Below are 20,388 nucleotides of genomic sequence, written 5' to 3' on the forward strand. Positions count from 1 at the left end.
GTAATTCGCGCATGCACAGTAACTCATATTTATTGAGCGTTATTTTTGGTTACTAATAGTTGTGGATAGGATTTGTGTCTACTGGTTTGTCCTATTTGGTAAGGAAGCTTTTATTTTGTCGGATTATTCGAGCGCTGCACTATCCTAGTCGTTCACTTTCTTATGTGTGTAGACAATTATTTTTCTGTTAATTCTGCTGAAACGTTTCTGGTCATGCCTCGTGCAAACTCGAGGTGTATTTACACACAACTAATTCTCATGAAGAGAAATATAAGGTTAGGGTTTACTATGTTTTACACTTAAGCTGTCCTTCGAGTTGTCATTAAATTAATTGTATGCAGGGGCCCCTTCGTTCCTCGAGATGGCGCAAGTGAAACACTAACAGTCTAGATCCTTAGATTTCTTACGGACGGCTGAAAGTGTGAAGCTCTTTTACCTTTCAGTTTTGAGTTTTCCTGGTTTTTGCGACATGCACCTCTGTTAAGAGAACAACGCTTGCCGTTAGAACAATATGCCGGGCTGTGATCTAGTGTACAGAACACACGTGCCATACTTTGACATGCGCACGTTGAATGTTTTGTCCACTATGGTGCCGGCCAGAAATGAAGTGTGTCAGTGAGGATATGACATTCATCGCACGCATTCCCCACAGACACATCATCATGTTGGACACGTTATAACAGCTGGATCCCGAGTCCTCACTGATGTTCATTTGGGATAATTACAGGTCCAATTTAGTAATTGAAGGTTGCCATCAAACAAAAGGCCAAAGACGGTCCTGCTCAACAGGAGAGCATTTGTGCTGCATTTGTCCCCATATTTCCATGAACATGATATTTGGAGGAAAAAAAGGTGAGCTGAGTCCTTGCCTCTTCATGAAGGATGAATCACAGAATTTAATTCCTCTATTTATCAAAACATAATTACTCTTCTGTCTAGACCAAAGCTTAATGTTGGGAGCAAAACAGTAGCACGTGGAAGACAATGTGTCTCAGTCCCATGGCAACACTTTTAACACTTCGTGAGCGCTTGTTATGGTGTGAGTTGCGGCCAGAATCCAGGCACATATAAAGACCCTGAAAAGGGAGGGATATTGGATGTTTCTCCTCTAATACAGTTCTGCTCGATATCAGAAAATCTGACAGTAGCACGTATTTCTTTCTCAGCCCTTCGCTTTTCCCCCGTTAGACTCAGCCTACAATTAGGCCCCTGGTGCTTGTTTTATACTGGCAGTTTTCATGTCTTCCGTAACGTACTGCTGGTAATTCCGACAGATATCCCATCTGGAATGTGTACCCCACTCCCCGTAGGCTGCTGAGCTCACAAACGTTCATTCTGCTCCGTGACAAATCTCAACCTTTCTTTTAATTCTGTCTTGTGAGGTTCTGCATTTTCAAGAGTCAGCGCCAATAATGCTATACAGCTAAGAGCTTTAAGCAGTGAAGGAGGTTCCCTCAAACACCGATTGTTTAGCTCAATATTGTTTTTGTGGAGAAATAATAATAATAATAATAATAATACATTGTTTTCATATGCATTTGCAATTTCACAGTCTTAAAGCATTTACTGTAAAAGACCGAAGCTCATCTCAACTACAATGTACAGCACCGAACCTGAACGATAAACGGCAGCCATTTCAAATGAAGTGGAGAGCGAAACATTATACTGGCAAGTGAACTACTACCATGATACTATTTTATGATTAATGGCATTGGCCTGTTCATAGCCTGCATAGGCCTGTTCACAGCCTGCATAGGTCAGCACTCTGCTGACTAATAATTATGATATATACAATTGTTATCAGGTGGATCTTGAAAGAGAAATGGGAATCTTGCCTTATCCAAGAGCCCTCTGGCAACAGTGGCTCTATTGCAGCTAATAGAGAAGTTTTTGTTAGTTAGTGCTATGTGAATGTACCATATTTTCTCCCTTTGGCTGCTCTTGTGAAATGTAATTTAGGAGACCATTGACAACATTCTTGTGGATGTAAAAGGTAAAACAATAACTATGGTAATGCTTTGTGGAGGTGTCTAACCCAATCAGCATTTTCCCTACCTTCTAACCTATGTTCTCAAAATAAGAATAGCCTTACTTTTGCAGAGGTAAATAATACATGGAGTGTGTCATGTAAAGCATGAGTTATGACCTTAAGTCTCAACCACTGAAGAGCAACAAAAATCATATCTGGGATTCTGTCGTGCAGGAAGTTTTCATAATTAACAGTGTATTGCACATGCACATACTGAGTTAACCATGACATGAAGGATTTTATTGCCTGACTGGCCGGGAATCTTATAAGGTTCGATGACTGATACTAATTCTGTACACATTGTTGATTTACATGTTGAATTTTCCACTGAAGTCTTTTAGGATTGGTGCTTTGCTCAAGGGCTGCACAGCAATTTTCACAAGTGGGATTTGAACCCATGGCAGATCCGCTGGCAGTGGACAGCAGGCTGCTGTGGAGTGAGCACTGGGGGAAACTCAGGGGCCACTGCAGTTTTGAAGAAAAGGAAGTTCACAGAAAATCTATCCTGGGGAGCCGAGGGTGACACCCCGCCCCCCAAACGCTCTTGAGCCTATTGATCGGTGGGGTTCTCCCGGTTCTCTCGCTTCCTGTCAGACAGACAGCCAAATGGGCTTGAAACATGATTCAGGCTTCGATCGATCCTGCCCGGCATTACCTGGGGCTTGGTCCACAGCTGTGTCCGCCTTGCAGGGATCAATACCTTTCAAACGCTGCTCAGGTGGGACCGATGACCCAAAATGGACGCCATCTCTTCTTTCATCTGTTTATACTGTATGTCAGGCGTCGGTCAGCATCACGTTACAATGCAATACGCCTTCAGGTCGGACCTGTAGGAAGCAACCAAAACCCCGTCCTCAACAGAAACCAAAAAGGGCAAACAACAATCATTATCAACAAAAAATGTCAATCATTGCTAATGGTGTGTTCTACTGATATCCATTTGGCAAGGAAAGACAGTGTTTTCCTCAATATGCGCAATGTTATTGGCATGCACAGTTTGCATGGCGTGAAACAGCTGATGAATAGCATCCTATGATGATGCTGGTTGCCAAGTGGATACTCTGTGGGCAGCATTTGTAAGGTATTATGGCTTGATGATGTTCAAGGTTGAACCCCCCCCCCCCCACACACACACACACACACACACAGCACCCCATATATCTGGGTTGGTACTGACACTCTATCCACAAGACAGGGGAGCTGATATGTTAACTATGCTGTCACTGCCCAGACCACAGTACAGGGATGTTTTCAATTTGACTACTGGACATATTGGTGCCCGCCTGTTTGAAGTGCATTTGTTCAACACCATTCAAGGTGAAATTGTTTCTGTTTAATACCTATCAGCTGCCAGGAACACTGACCCTGTTGCAAAGCAAGGGGAAGAATTTGATTCACTTGAATAACAATCTCTCCTGTCCCTTCTCATTTGTCTGCAGAGGTCCTTTACCTCTCCTTTGTCAAAGAGAAGCATTGGGAACACACAATGGGCGACATAGCTCAGGAGGTAAGACCGATTGTCTGGTAGTCGGAGGGTTGCCGGTTCAAACCCCGCCCTGGGCGTGTCGAAGTGTCCTTGAGCAAGACACCTAATCCCTAACTGCTCTGGCGAATGAGAGGCATCAATTGTAAAGCGCTTTGGATAAAAGCGCTATATAAATGCAGTCCATTTACCATTTACAATGCCCTGTTCCTCCTTTACACTGAGAGCTGTGAGTGTGTGTGTGTGTGTGTGTGTGTAAGGAAGGGGTTGGACAACGTCTCTAAATTGCATTTGTATTCTATTTGTATACCTGCAGTCTGAATGTGCCAATGCCAATAAAAGCCAAACCACAAACCACACCCATCCCTCTCTCCCTCCCTCTCTGTCTTTGTCCCTCCCTCCCTGCCTTGCACCTTTTCAGTCTACCTTTTGAAATTTCTTTGGTAAGGTGCAGGTTAAAATCACGGCACACAAAATCATCGCCTTTACAGTGGTCTGCACCTTGTGCTCTTCCAGTGTATGCAGGCAGTCCCCTCTCCCCCCCCCTCTCTCTCTCTCTCTCTCTCTCTCTCTCTTCCTCCTCCTCTCTCTCTCCCTCTCTCTCTCATATTTATTTATTCTCTTCCATTGCTTTGTGTTTTTGTACATAATTTCCATTCACATAGTACAGCTGGATATTTAGAGGAGCAATTCAGGTTGTGTTTTGTTCAAGGATACCTGTATGTGTGTCTCTGTAAACACATACAGGTATGTATATACATACATACACGCATACTGTCTATCTATCTGAATCAAATCCCTCTCTGTCTGTCATTCTATCCTTGAGATGCAACATTGTTACAGCTTTCTGTTTCATTCAATTGATTCTGCATTCTGCACAATGTCATTTTTATCTTTAATTTTATTACCATACAACTAAGAGGATTAGTGTGATTGAGAGTCCCAACAAGACTGAGAGAGTGAGCCTCTGCTCTCTCTGTTTCTCCTCTAGCTCTCTCTCTCTCTTCATCTTTTTACTCTTTTGTGTCCTTTTCTCTTCAAGTAGAAGCATCGAGGGAGAAGGACACCGATAAGTGCAGCAGGGTTATTTGTTCATTCCGCTAATAGGAAGAGAGAGTGATTTAAACAGTACAGATAAAGAAAATAACTTCAACCCGCACTGAAGTTACAAAGAACAAGAGTTCAACAAGAACTCTTGTTCCCTTGTATTCCCATTCTCTTGTTGTCTGCGCTCCCAGTCTGAGTTTATTTTTTTAAAGATATTTCACAAAATTTGATTTACCTTGCAGTAAGGCCTTGAACTTTGTTCAGAAGCTGATAGCTACGCAGCACTGATATCCAATGCTCCGCTGGTGGAAGTCCATAGATCAAGCATGAAGTCTTTATTTGAGATACTTGGCCATCTTAAGCACCATCATGTCAGTACCTTGTCTAGTTACCATAGCTGTGTCTAGACTTACTTGATATTTCCCGTTTATATCAATTTAGGCAATTGTTCACGTAACATTGGAATCTGTCATCCCTTGACACATTATGAGAAACAAAATCTAAATTTGCATCATATGCTTGTGATGGCCATGGTTCATGCCTTTCAAAAAAACTGTTCTTTGGGTTCATAATGAAAGCCGTTTTTTGAGGTTCTGTAACAAGAAACAAACGTGAGCACGGATTAATTTAAGTGATGTGAAAACTGCGGATGTAGAATATCTCCCCATCTTAGATGCAGTCATGAATCAGGAAGTGTGGGTCTTAGGGAATAGCCTACTCACTGAGTCACTGAGTCATGTGACAGGCCAAATCGATCTTCATGACTGACAGGTTGTGATTGGTGTAGTGCGCCCTGTGGGTCTGACAGCTGAAATAATGTTGATACTTGTTCATTAAGCCCTGTCATTTATGTATTTAACTGTCTGTGGGCACAGATGATTAATAATCCATCAGGTGATTGATTATTCATTATAAAACATATTTTTTTTCCTGATAAAAGTTTGAAAGCCTGCCGACTGTGGTGCGTGCTGTGGTGCCTTATTGGTTGCGGCGTCACCCAAGGGGGGAGGGTGTCAGTCTACAGGATTTTGCCATAAAGCTTTAATGGCTCTTCTGTTCAGACAGACTCCCTGCAGCAGCTATAAAGATGTGCAAGCCTCCAGCGCGACACTTGCACAGCACAAGGAATCTGATTAAGTACTGACTGAGAGGAGGCACTGGCTGCCTGCATGTGCTTCGGAGGGTGAGTGTCAACCACGAGACAGGTGATTTTCTATTCAAAATTAGAAATAAGTTGGTTGAAAAAAACTGTTTTTAACTTTTCCCTCAGCGGTGTGGACTGGTTATCAGACCAGCAGTTTTGAATAGTAGCCATATCACTTGTGTTTAGCAATGTTTCGTGGTTTGTGTAGCAGCATGGAACAGTGATCAGAGCAGCAGGTGTGGACAAGGAAGCATTAAGGAGAAGGGGTCAGGTCACCAGTGTGCAGTAGCAGTTAGGGGAGCATTAATATTCAGCAAGCAGTGTGAAGCGGTCAGTGTTGTCCTATTGAATAGTGGAGTAGTACCCAGCAGCCTCTAACCTGTTAAGTGGCAGTAAAAATCCAACTGTAATGATGTGTTCCAGGATTTGTGTAAAATCTGGACAGGAAAGCCCTGTGGATAATGGTGTCTGTCAAGTAAATCACTGGCTGTATGCTTGCTGAATGTCATGCCTAAAGCTTAAGGTAATCTCTCTGCATTAATGGCCCTGTTTCCTGTCTAGAGGCATTTGGCTGTTTATGCACCACCCAGCACAGCACAGCACAGCCGTCGTAGTCCAAAGGTAGCCAAACATGGTTGCAAATAATGAGGATATATACAGCTTATTATGTATTATGTTTTATTGTCGGTATATACTGTATGTACCTTTTTGCCTCTGAATTATAACCTACGGTCCCAGTCTCCCAAATCAGTTCCTGTATGTGGACCGAATTATCCCTTTTAATAAAATGTGATTTTGCGGACAAGCTGTGCCATTTAAATAATCCTGTTCAGTCACACCATTGACTCTACCCCAGCAAAGTTCATTTATGCTTTGTGAAGGAATGCTGGGGTTCCAAAACTGGGGTCCAGGGATCCCCAGTGGCCCATGAAGGAATGCTGGGGAAGGAGGGTGGTAATCCTCAGAAAAAAACGTTTTTTTTAACTTGTTTACATTTACATGCCCAATACATTGCTTTTATAAATATGGGGCAAGCTCCAGTAGAATGGTTAAAATGAGTTCCTGTGTTACCTGCTTGCTGCAATTAACCTCAATTTCATTTGTCCTCTCTAAAAGTTTTACTGTCAGTTTCTGGGCGGGTGCTAAAAATAATCACTTGAAGGATAGCTTCTCTTGCTGCTTATGGCAGGGATCCAAATGCGAATCAATTTGCGGCAATCTGTAGCCATCTAATTTGTTTGTGTGTCTATTTTAGAGAGTGTCGAGGTTGTATCAACCTTGACCCTGCCAAATGAGGGTACGATCTTTCTGTTATGCATGGAGGGGGGTGCAGCTGGTAAACTGGGCAGTGCATTTCCCTCATTATGATCGTAGAGAGTAAAGAGTATTTTGGTAATTTAGGGGGATGATAAAGTTGCAGGTGCTCACATCTCTCATTGAAGCGGTGTTTTTATTCCTGGTGGGGCATTGTAGTTTTTATCTTTGAGTCAGGCACTTAAACTGAATTACTTTCCTGAATATCAAGCTGCTTAAATGGACAACATACTGGCGAGAATTTTTTTCTGGCAAAGAAATTTGCACACAAGCGTGCACGCATGCGCACACACATAGGCACACAAACATACAGCACACAAAGAGAGAAAGAATCAGATACAAAAAAGGCTCAGTAAATCTGGCCCTTTATACCTAAAGAAGTGCCTCCTCAGCCTGTCACATCATCTGTCCCTGTTTCTTAACTAATGGAAGCAAAGTAAGCTGGATAAACACTGTTTGTCTTTCTTACATGTGTAGGCAACATTGCAACATCCTTTCGGAAACTGCTAATTGCTGCTGCTAACTACGTTCACATAAGACTGCCCGTTGCTGTCAGCGTCACTGTATGTACATGCTGTGTGTGTTATTTTCCCAGAGCCTGATAAGAGTCCCTTTCAAACCCCTGCTCTTGCAGTCAGTGTGAAGGCAAGCTGCTAGAGCCCTGAGCTGGACAGATAGGCATTTCTCTTTGTCTTCTTGAGCTGAGACAAATTAAATAGCGGAATTTGGGTCAAAGTGGCCAGAGTGTGAGTTAATGTGTGAGATTAAAAAATAGTATTTAAGTATTTAAGGCCATGTATTCTAGTTATTTATATGCTTATTTATGTAGTTATCATAAAAGCTGTAATGGGTGTTTGTGAACCGCTCAATGTATCTTAAACGATAATCACGTTTTTATGTCAAATGTTAAAAGTTAATTCAAGCATAAATTTTAAAAAGTAATTAAGATTGTGTGAATGATTGCGCTGACTGAGGAGAAGGTGTTTTTAACACAGGGCAGCGCAGGGCTTTTTCCTGTGTGCTTGTGAGATATGGCCTTTCAATCGCTAATCTCTCTCGCTCACTTTGGGAAGTGTCCTTAGTTCTCAGGTGAAGGGTGTTTTGCACAGGGTGTCCCTTAGGGGAAATTAACTGCGCTTCAATGGATTACTTCTCATGTCCAGAAGAGCAATTCAACTTCAGGGAAGCAGGCACTTAGCAGTGTTCCCCAATACACTACCAAAGATTTATAAATCCTCACTTTCAAGTTTGTTTACCTTGGGTGTTCACTCAGTACACATTACATCACTGGCATTTAGCAGTCTCTCTCTCTGGAGCAACTTCCACCAATTTTTGCATTCTTACATACAGTAGTGTCAATTTTGACAGCTGGACATATACTGAAGCAATTCAACCTTTTGGAGACGCAAGGTCTCCACACGACACAGACAATGTATGAGGTACAGTGGACACTGAAACTACAGTGTTACCCCATTACAACACAGCTCCTATGTGACCACAAGTTTGCCAAGATTCAAATATGGACAGCAGAATGTACATGCTAACTGCCACCAGTTCTGCAGTGCGAGGAGGTCACCTTGTAAAAGGAGGAAATACTGCAGCCCCGAAGGCCAGTTTTGGTGGTGGTCACGTATGAGGGAGGAGAGTGGATTGTGAATCTGTCATCGCAACTATCTTTCCATTCCAAAAACGATCAATGCCGTATTTCAGGGGGTCAGGCGGTGGAGTCCCGTGCCAGGACTGTTCTGAGCGTCCCCACTGAGGCTGGATCTGAGAGAGTGCTGAAGTAGGTCCCCCTGTCAAGTGAAGCCAGCTACAGACTCCATGCGGCCGTTATCTTACAGAGCAGATATCAGTGTTGTCACCCATGAATAAGTGGTGGGGGGGATGTTAACTCTTCTGCTTTACTTACAGTAACTGCCTTCCTCAGCCTCTTCTTCTTGCAGACATCCCCACTCCCTCATTCTGTGTGCTTTAAACAAACGACCAGCTCAATAACTGTATTTATAAAAGGCTCCAGTGCTTTCAGTTCTGACATCATGGACAACAACATCATTTCAGACTGGCATGTGTACAATGATAACAATCAATATCAATATCAGTCATGTATATTAAGGAAATTAACTGGCAATCGTGTATTTGTATTTATAAACTTGGATTCTGCTTTACCCGTGGTTTCACCTGTAAGTGTGCCTGCCATCTTTTCCCCAGAAAATTCACTCATCATATAATTTTCCCTGGTGTCAATAATTAGATATTTACTTTTCTCCAAATACATTAAATTAATGTCAAGCTCCAACAAGGATTATAAGCAGGATGCACTATAGCTGAACATTAAACTTGATTACTTTTTTTATAAAAAATGTTCAGGGTCCCCTTGAGCTATTTGTTTAACCTCACCTCCCATGTAATCACTTTAGGTTTCACCGGGTGTGATACAGTTTCATCTTTGCTTCCATTTATAACAAGGCACAAGAACAGGGGTGTATGATTTGCAGCTATTGATTGGGCTTCCTTTAAATTTTCAAGTGTAAATAAAAAGAAAATGTCAGTTCTGGGAGTTACTCAAAGGAAAACAAGATGTGCAGATTTTACTGTCCACATATAACCATTTTCACCCTCATTTCCATAATCCCCATCTGCGTTTGACCCCTGACCTTTCTCTCAGCTCAATATTCCCTCCCATTTCCCGCTCACCTTTAATCACATTTTAGGTCTTCTCTTGAGACTATCAAAAACAGCCAATTTTTTTCAGACTGCATTTATATCCACAGATTCTGCCATTTTCTGCCAGTTTTATAGCTGTTTCATACGCATTAATGCACTATATCTGACAGTAAAGCCCCAGGAAAGTTATTTAATCATTCTTGCTGTTATTTTTAAATTTTTTGATTTAGTATTGAATTCTGGGATTTAAAAAAAAAATGAAGCTTGGACTCTTATAAAAGGCATGGTTTTAAATGTCAGGCTTGCTGTTTAGCTGTTATTCATCGTGCCATTTTTTAATTACTTATTTTTTTAATCAAACGTGCATTATTCTGGAAGTCTAAATGAGTTAGAGTTCAGAGTGCACGGTTAACACTGTCCAGTGCGCTGCTGTATTTTGTAGCTGGAGCTGTACTCCACTCATTTTCCTGGGGCTGTTGCGGGTGCATTGAATTCTGCACACGTTTGCTCAGTAAATCAATAGGTGAAGACAAAGCAGCCAACTGAGCAAACATAGGAAACATCTCCCTTTCCTCACAACAGATGTGATGCTCATGCTCAAACAGGGTTTTTTTTTTTTAAAGAACCACTTTTGATCTCTTCCTCTGGAGCAGAGGCCAAGTGTATGAATCGTTTAAGTCACCATGGACTGAGTTCGGTAGAACAATGGGTGTCCAATGGTGGTGTTCTTCTGCCTTTCTGGCCGAAAGACCCTCAATGTCTCAGTGTGCCCATTGGCCATGGAGGAGTAAGGGTCTAAGTCCTGGGTCAGATGCTGCTGTGCAGCTCTTGAGAGTGATTTGTCTCTATGGTACTGTAAATACCAAGTAGTATACTTGGAATGCTGAGTATGTAAGATATGAGAATTTAAAATAATGATTGACCTAGGAAAGGGAAGACTGCAAAGAGAATAAATAATCTGATACATAACTAATGGTTCATTCAGACATACCTTTGATGTGGAATTCGAGGACACGTGATACTCGTGATACTGATGCAAAAATCTTTGTGTTAAGGCCAATACCAGGGCTCTTGCTATCGTCCATCTCTCATACAGTTTCTCATCCTGAGCCTACCAAATATCATATCCTACAGTCAGTAAGAGAGGTGTCCCCACATGAACCGCTCAGGAAAGTGCGGTGGTGAAAGCAGAATAATTCCATATTTCAATTTAAAAGCTTCTCTTGCCTGATCAGGATTTTTTTTCTCTTTCCGTGCAAATTGCTCGATGATACAGCATGAGTTTTATTAAGTCTGAGATAAATGCAACATCACCACATTTTTATAACAGCAGATTGTCCTGAAATCATATTGTGACTGTTTTGCCTTGAAATTTGGAAATTGTTTTTATTCCAAATTGTATATTTCAATGCATATTAATCATATATCTTAAATAAAATAAAATTAAAATTATTATTATTATTATTATTGTTAATAATAATAATAATACTTCTACTACTACTACTACTACTACTACTACTAATAATAATAATAATAATAAGAATAATAAATGTGGCACTAGAAGGGGGAGGAGCAGAAGGCTGCTCCTAAGTTCTGGGCTGCATTCTCCATTCAGACACTCCAGTGTCTTGAATACCTGGTAGGGCTACAGGACCATGGACAGCACCACTTCCACTCCCAGGCAGGGTAGCAGTCGTGGTGCATTGTTGATCATGTGACACGTTGTCTATCCCAATACCCTGCTGTTGCTAATTCTACTATTAATAGTACTACCTGTATAATAATAATAATAATAATAATATTAATAATAATAATAATAATAATCATCATCATCATCTTCATCATCATCAACATCATCATCATCATCTTATATCAAATATTGGCGAATCATGTCTCTTTGGGGGGGGGGGGGGTGTTTGCTGACGTCTGACACATGTGCTTTGGACAACATAGTTCAACATAGTTCAGATGTTTCAAAGGTTTGCCTTGTCTAATGTGCACAATCCACTCAAGCGGGTGGGTGGGCAAGACCATTTTTAGCTAAAGAGGCGAGAACACTCTCCATAGTGGAGAACACATTACTGGGTGGCTTGATTGTTATCCTCTGATGTATTTGGACGCAGAATACTCTACCCCCTTGAGCAATCACTAATCCTTCTCTGACAATGGCTGCCCACCCCTGACACAACAAAATGCTAAAAAGGGGAGAAGATTGCTTCTTAATTGGTGTTGAAGAGTCACTCTTTGTTAGTTCAGGAGATTGTTTCTTGCCTTGGTGAACTGATTTGTCTTTGTGGGATTTCTGCATAAGTAACATAAAAAATGACTGTTGCTCAATGTGCTCTGGGATGGAATTATTTGTTTGGCAAACTTCCCAGGTCTGCCATTTAATTTCCTCAATGGAAAGCCTGAGAGGGTTCGGTGCTTCTGAACTTTCACAAACTTGTCACTGGCAGTCTGTAATGGAATGAAGAAATGTAATTTGCCACCATCTTCCTTTCCTGAATATCTTTATGTTTTTTCAATGGTTTGCTGAAAGGCTCTCAGGTCTTCATACACCAGTGCATCGCTCTGTCATCAATGCCAGACACCTAGAGTTATGTTGAACAGGAACCAAAGGGCAACATTTGCTTAAAATGTAGGTATGTGGAAACATGTACAATACATTCCAGAATAATACCATTGGAATGTGTCTTTTATTTCTCCCGTATACAGTGGGCTCTATAACATTTGGGACATATTTTTTCTTGATTTAACTTTGTGCTCCACAAATTAGATTTGCAATCAAACAATTTCCATGTGGTTAAAGTGTGAACACAAACAGCTCGCTCTGCACAACTGACCGCCTGTCCCTCTTTTAGTCCCCCCCTCTCTCTCTCGTTCTCTCTCTCCCTCCCGCCTTCCCCTTCTCTCTCCCCCTCTCTCTCCCCACCCTCTCCAGCAGCTCTGTGGTAATTATGCAACAGTGTTCATCATTTGGCAGATGAGATGGTGCTTGTCGCTGTAGGACTATGTACCTGTAATTAACTGTGCAATAAACTCTCTCTCCTTTGATCCCTGTATTCTGCTGTGAGGTGGCAACCACCTGCCAGAACCAAATAAAACAAGGGGAAAGCTTCATACCATAATGCATCCTATGGTACATTGTTCTCTCTCTCTCTCTCTCTCTCTCTCTCTCTCTCTCTGTGATATACACACGCACACACACACGTACATCCTGTGATTCGGGTGGAAGGGTTGCCCTATATTCACTGCTGCAGTGGACATCCTCTGATGTCTCCAAACCTTAAACCTTGGCGACAGTTGTCATACTTATTGAGAGTATCAGAACATCAATATATCAGCTAGCCTCGCACCAAAGCGCAGGCTCCTCAATTCCATCCCTGCCGATACTTCATTATGAGCAATGAGGAAACTCAGCCTCGGGCTAGCTCACTACTGTCCAGCTTGTGTTCACATTCAGCTGTACTGAGCTAGGATATATTGTGTGTGTGTGTGAGTGTGTGCACGTGTGTGTGCTTACATCAGAGAGAGAGAGAGAGAGAGAGAGAGAGAGGAAGAGAGGAGAATAGAGGAATCCAATGAAATAAAGCTGATGTGGTGATGTGGGCGGTATAATCCATCTTGTCACTCTCCCTGCAGTAATCTAGTTCAGTGAGTCCCCAGACCATGTTTAAGAATATACTGTCCACTGACATTTGTGTCAAACCCACAGTCTTACTCCAGGTGTGCTGCTGTTTGTCACTCTTGTCTTCTGCCCCGGCCAATTAAGCTTCTCTCATTTTCCCCAGAGAGGCTAGAATCTCTCGTTTGTAAAATGAGAAAGGGGGTACTCTTTTTCGGAATGATTTGTGTCTCTTATCAGTCCTGAACCAATGTTCATATGACATTTGCACACATATCCACACTTGGCTTGCGTTAAAGCATATGCCAAACAGTTGGTAAATAACACCTATTATCACATCAGCAGCTCAAGTAAATGCTGTGAAAACTGCTGCCATTTTCAACAATTTTACTAAAAAAATACATGGAAGTTGTTAGCATTGATTGAACTGATTTTGTTACTGCATGACAACATGAAATTCTTAGATAAAGTTCTCTTTAGATCAGAATGCAGGGTATAACCTGTGTATATCATCTGAGCCTAATGACTCACCAACATAACTAGTCCCCCCCCCCTCCCCCCCATTCACAGTATCAGGAAGTTGCCACCTGCAGTGCAAACAGGCCCTGGAGCCGGATGCTGACCCATGTTTGATGTATTCACTGGTGTGCTGGTCTGGCAAAGTTTAATGAGGAGGGAGAGGATCCAAGGACACCGGCCTGCAAACAGAAATCTTCTTTCAAAGTCCTCTCTGGAGGCTTTGAGTACTGTGGTACTGAAGGTTCTCTCTCTCAGCTGAGATAAATGACTAATTAAAAACAATTTTTTTCAACATAACATGAAAGGTTCTTCCAAAAGTTCCGTCCCTACGGAACAACAGACATTTTCTTGGAGACAGAAATATATATATATATATATATATATATATATATATATATATTGTCCTCTGTACATTCAGGCACCTTTTCAGGTGAAATATCGCACCTTTGTTGTGTAGAATATGAGAATGTAATTTTACACATGGGAAAGCTATGTACTGAAACATATAAAAAAAACATTCGGAATTTGTCATATTTATCCTTACTATCCTTGAAGTTCATGTGATCTGTACAACACCATTTTAGCTGAATGCACTATTTTTATGATTGATTGTTTTTACCAAAATCCCACTGGTTTTTAGCAAACCCTAGGTCTTGGAATTCCCCCCTCCCAGTCTGTGTGTGTGTGTGTGTGCGCGCGCATGTACGTGTGCGCAAGTGTGCATGAGTGCGTGTGCACCCATGTGTGGCATTCACTAATTTTGCTCCAATAAAACAGGTGTGATGCTTCATCGCTGTCTCACCAACTACATATTCCGCTGAATCGATTAATTAAAAAGTGATAACATGAAAAGTAGGAAAACGAGAGAGAGAGAGAATAAATACAAGGATTCTGCTGGTGCAAAATGGCTGTGGTGCGGTTATGCATGTGCCATGTGCCCCTCCATTAGTGACTTATGGGCTCTTTACTTTGAGTGTCCCCAGTCTAAATAATGGGCCTTCTGTTTTCTCAATGATATTCATTGCTTTCTCTGTACAGCGTGGTATTGATGGTGGCTAATGACTGAGTGCCGACAGTACGGTACCTGCGGACCGAGTCAATGATGCTGAAAATCTGAAGATTATTTTACTTCAGCTTGTGGACACAGGCTACTGATCGTTTCCCCCCACCCCAACCCTCCCCTCAGCCCACCAAAACACACGTACACATACACACAGTAAACCTCATTGCTGAGTATGGACACAGAAAGACATTCATGTAATTCAAAGCCATAGGTTTCACTTATACACTCTTTATGAGTGTACATGCACAGTGCACTCACACACAGTGCATGAATGAAACCTCTGTAATAGTCTTGGAACTCTAGGCGGTCAGATCTTGAGAGTTCTGAAGACACTCTAATCTCTCCATCTGGGAACAGCACTTACTATAGCAGCAATCTGCATGCACATTCATAATGCACTCATTTTGATTTGAATGAATTCCATATAGTTTAACTTGTCTCTGTAATATAGACAAGTTTCCATTCATCAGTATGATTTGTACTTAATTAAAATGCCACCTGGTTTAATGAAACTGTACTTACATTAATTAAATTTGTTCAGGATAGACACCTCACGCAAGGCTGCACCCAGCAACGCATACACACACAGCCCACACACTCTCACACACAAACAGACACACAAGAGTACTAGTTGCTTAGTCTCTGAATGGGAAGAGCCTTTCCAAAATCTTTCAGATTGGTTTTATGGTTTGAACCCACAGTTTGACCTCTTTTCTGCGAAGGCAGCTCCAGCTGGACCTGTGTGTGTTTTCATCCCTCTCCACTGTGGAACACAAAGCTTTAGTTGCTGCAAAGCATTATGGGAAACCGTATGGGAAACCTTGTACTTTCAATCTCTGTGGGGTTGACATTATGGACCCCGACATTCCTTTTCTCTGCCTTGTCTCAGGAGGTCTAGGCAGGCCATGCTTTGTGTGCCACACACCCCCCCCCCCCCCCCCCAACCCACCTCATCTGCTCACAGGTGGATTGTCACTGGATTTTGGGGTCTCATGCAGTGCAATCCCCCTGCCTTCCCTCTCACACATGCCCATGGGGTGCGGACATAGCCACAAAAGCTATTCACTGCTGATGAGGACAGGTAAATAAAAGGACAGGGTAAGAGAGGTGTGAAAAGGGAAGAATGGAAAGTCCCTGCGGAAGTTAACCAGCTGGCCCAGAGGTCTACATGGAGTCCAAGCTTTTAGTTCATACTTTTTAATCCCAGGTTTCCTGATAAGGGCGACTTTAACCTCGTTTAATGCATTTATAAATCTAAAATGGAACATGAAGGGTGGAGTGTGTATGTGGACACGAAACATAAAATGAAACAAAAAGACCACAGACAGATACAGGTCTCTGAACCCAGATTTGGAGATTTTTGTTCTAGAGCCTCCTCCTTGCATGAGGGCATGGCAGGTCTTCTGGCTCCCCAGTTAGTCTTCACTTCTGTTATTGTAATTTTTTAAATGTGCAGATTCCCAGTGAGATGCCTTTGTGAGAATATTCAAGTGACTCTTCCCCACACTCTATAGGCTACACCGAATTACAGCAAAGGAATGCCCTATTAGAGACAATCCATATCTCCCACTTATAACAACTAGCTGCGTCCTTTGGGGAAAGTGAGGGGACTCTTGACATCTACTAGCATGCTGCTGTCAGAGCCTGGGGTGACACTGCCTGCAAAATGTTCACATAACACTCCGCTTAGGCTTCCGTCTCCCTGACGGCGAAAGCCCTAAGTCACCGATGCGGCGTCTTCATCGCGGTACTAAAGCTGCCAGCGCTTAAACTGTGCACTGTACCGTCCTCGCCCGGCCCATGTGATTGATATGTCGAGCTGTTTACTTTATAGCAATTAGAGCCCCACCGCAGAGCGGCGAGCCGCAGTGGGGTGGGCGAGAGCTCAAAAATACTACAGCACCGTAAGTTTGGCTCTTTTTTTGTGGTTGTTTTTCAGGCGCAGTTTGCAGCAGAAGCCCATTAAAACGTGGAAAAAAATCCATCCGGGACGCAACCTTTCTCGCCGCCTCCTCCTGCTGCGTGTGACAGCTGGGATCGGGAGATGCCTAGGCTGGGATGTTTATGAGGCGGGGTGGGTGGAGGGAGGGAGGGAGGGAGGAAAACAGACGGGTGGTAATGTAAGAGAGCACAGTCTTCATGTGATAACAATAAGTGAGGAGAGTATACAAAATGTGCAAGGACACAGAGGAACACCCCCCATCAGGGTATTAACGGAGAGAAGTTTATCACCCTAGTGGTCCTCCTGGAGGAGGAGGAGGAGGAGGAGGAGGAGGGGGACACAAGGAGAGGGGGGAAATGGTCAAACACACCATCCGGCCTGAGTGTATTTATCCTGTAAATGACTGTCCTAATTAACTTCTACAACCATGGTTAATATTTCAGCCTATAAGGTTTGCCAACAGAATAAAATCACTTCACCGATAAAGGCAATATGCCAATATGTTTTAATTAGCTTCATATTTATCATGCTTGTAGATCACTGATTAATGGCGAGAGGAAATGAAGGCCTCCTAATGCTTGGTTAGCACAGTCTTGGTGTTCATATCATATTATCATCCCATCCCCACACCTACTGTGGAAATGGCTGTCATATACAGTGGTGAAGATTTAGGTGGAGCGGCTGGTGCTACAGAACCGGGGGTGACGGCGTTGGGGGTCTCTGAGCGAGCCCTTCGAAGTTTTCAGTAAATAAACCTAGACACTGGGGGGGGGGGGGGGGGGGGGGGGGGGGGACTTCCAATTATATATTGCAATTCCCCTATTTATTTCGTGTAACGTCCTCTTTCACTGTGGTTGATATAGCGTACATAGAATGCTAAGAAAATGCCTGTATCTGCCCAATGTCTATGTTTATTATGTGACTGCAGCCAGATATTTTGCGGTAATATTAGAAAAAGAAAGTCCCAAACTCGCGAGGAAGATTTTTAACTTCCAGGAAAGCCACTAGTTGGAAACTGAGTCCACACTTTCCCTCGACAAATTAGACACACCTGTTCCTCTATAACTGCAAGTTGGGTCTCTAAAATCTGCGCTCCGCGTATCATTTCATGTTCAGTTGCTTTCGGTGTTTTCGTAGGCTACAATATTTATGACGTTATATCTTAGTTTGCAATGTTTTCATTTTCGCAAATGCAGGACGGGTGGCATTTTTTTCTAGCAGTTGCCATAAAGCGAAATTGCATATCGTGCTGCATCTTATTTCGACAACAAATAAATGACCTACATAAAAAATTAGAAGGGTGCGTAGCTGGGTACACCGTAGAAATACCAACAAATAATGGGAGAAGGTTCTCACTGGTGTTGAGCTTATAATATGAGTAAACTCGAACGAACAAGCCAATCTTTCTGGAAAATGCATAGAATACCTTTATTTCGCGAGTTCCATTGAACAATTTAAAAAAATAACCAAATCCCTGGCGAAGGCCGTCCACAGAAGCTCCTTGTGGTGGATTCGGAGAAGGCAAGGCTAATCCGATGCCCTTCATATGAGTGAGTATATTGCTTTAAGGGGGCTGGTGGGGAATTGGAGGTATGGGACCAGGTATTTTATGCAATAGAATTTTTAGAATTTACAGGACAGATCACGAGTGAACAATAAAAATATAATATAACTCCTGCGATATGTACCAATCCACTAGGTAAATACATAATGATAATTAAAGATAATAATAGAACCATGGGCCCAGTGGCAAAAGTGGGCTGCACAGGTTAATGGATGCCAGTTCAGAGAATTAAAACCAATGCTCATCAGTCTGACCCACTCAACCAATCAGTTAAATTTCAATATATTTTCATTCCCGAAGTGTAGGCTAAATCAGTGAGAACCAATGTCCTCTGTCAGATCAGCTGTAACTTTAGGCCTGTGAAAACTCTCCTGCTTCTCTCCTTGTTCGTAGCAAGTGTCCCTTTCTTGCTTGCAGTGACAATAGCCGTAGGAAGTATACATGATTAAGAGTTCTCGTTTTCATTGCGCCTGACTGTACCTGGCAATTTCCGTGCGAGAAACCAACAGAATCCAGTGGAGTAGGCTAGACGAGGCTCTACGGCGGCGCTATTACAAAACTGTTTTATGGTAATTTATTAGCTGCCAGCTCCGGGTTTTCGAATGGCATGCTGGAATGTGGTTGCTCTGTGGGTTGATAAGAATTCATCACCTGGAGGGGGAGTGCTGGGCGAATAAAACTTTCCCGAACGACAAGGTCGTTTTTCTAGTTCGCTTTCATTATTGGAAATCTGTAAGAGGACGTCTCTATGGCGCTTCCAGCGACTGGATTTCCATCCGTCTCCACGCGCGCGGTGTTTATTTCTGCATGCTGTATTATCACTGTTACTTTGCTTTTTTAATATAACAAGCTTGACTAGCTTTCACGTGTTTTATGTACAGCTACTAATTAATTTAAGATACAGTGCCGGCAAAGACCTATAGCAAGGACAGAGTAACTGCATTCTGGGAGGGAATTTAAATGATCACTTCTTTTAGTTGACATGGGATGTTGGTGTTTTCAGGATTGAAGTAAGTGAACTAGTATGAAGATTTCATAATTTTAAATGTCAAGACTTGATAAAAATGAGTTAACATATATAAAACAAATAGCATATTACTGGATGCATCAGTTATTGTTATCACTTGTTTACCACTTTCATGTTATTGTTATCACTTGTTTACCACTTTCATGTTACGTTGTGCATCATGTGTGAACTGTAGTATATAAATACTTTTACTACATATCCTAGAATATGCATACAATTATGAAATTGTAATTTGAAATGTTCGTGTTTTCCCATGCATGTTGCTCTGTGTGTGTTTTATCACACACGTACACATGCACACACACACACACACACACACTTTTGAAGCACTTAACTACTGGAACAGCCTTTAAATGCTCTTCAAATAGACCTGTTTTAAGGCTTGGTGTTTCACTTGCAATCATTATCGATAGTATTGACATAACTGACTATGCTGGTAGGGAGTGGCCATTTTGGCACAATGCTTCAACTCTAAAGCTCACTTGCAGGGCACAAAATGCCAACCGGAGGTGCAAAATGTTATTAGTGCAAGTTTTTAGAGTGTATTGGTGCCTGGGTTGGCCTGGAAGGTGCCTGTCAGTAAACCCATTGCATTGATGATGGTAGTTAAAAGGGCTTTTCTCACTCGGGCGTGGAGGGGATCAGAGATTACACTGATCTACGGAAAGTCTGATGGGAAAACACATTAGGGAAGAAAGGGCTGATAATCAGATAACATCCCATACAGCTGTCCTGAACATTATTCACCAGCAGTGTGTTCACATGGGAGACAAAGAACAAGAGGTGTGTGTGTGTGTGTGTGTGTGTGTGATGAAGGAGGTGGTAGGGGGTGTTGTAATGGTTTGGATCATTCATTGAGCTTCTCTTCTGGAATTGTTGACCTCATTCAAATTTTTCACTCACTAATTCTCACAAGACTGTATCTCTCTCTCTCTCTCTCTCTCTCTCTCACACACACACACAC

At 42.3% G+C, this 20,388-nt stretch overlaps 1 long non-coding RNA gene across 1 annotated transcript; it reads left to right on the plus strand.

Moving 5' to 3' along the window:
- Positions 1 to 24: 24 nt before the first annotated feature.
- LOC118218473 lies at positions 25 to 5,737 on the plus strand. Its single transcript, XR_004763417.1, has 3 exons — positions 25 to 98; positions 3,469 to 3,536; positions 5,621 to 5,737. It is a non-coding gene; the product is annotated as an uncharacterized LOC118218473 (long non-coding RNA).
- Positions 5,738 to 20,388: the final 14,651 nt, after the last annotated feature.

This window comes from Anguilla anguilla, chromosome 18, assembly GCF_013347855.1.
Source record: "Anguilla anguilla isolate fAngAng1 chromosome 18, fAngAng1.pri, whole genome shotgun sequence".
Taxonomy (NCBI): domain Eukaryota; kingdom Metazoa; phylum Chordata; class Actinopteri; order Anguilliformes; family Anguillidae; genus Anguilla; species Anguilla anguilla.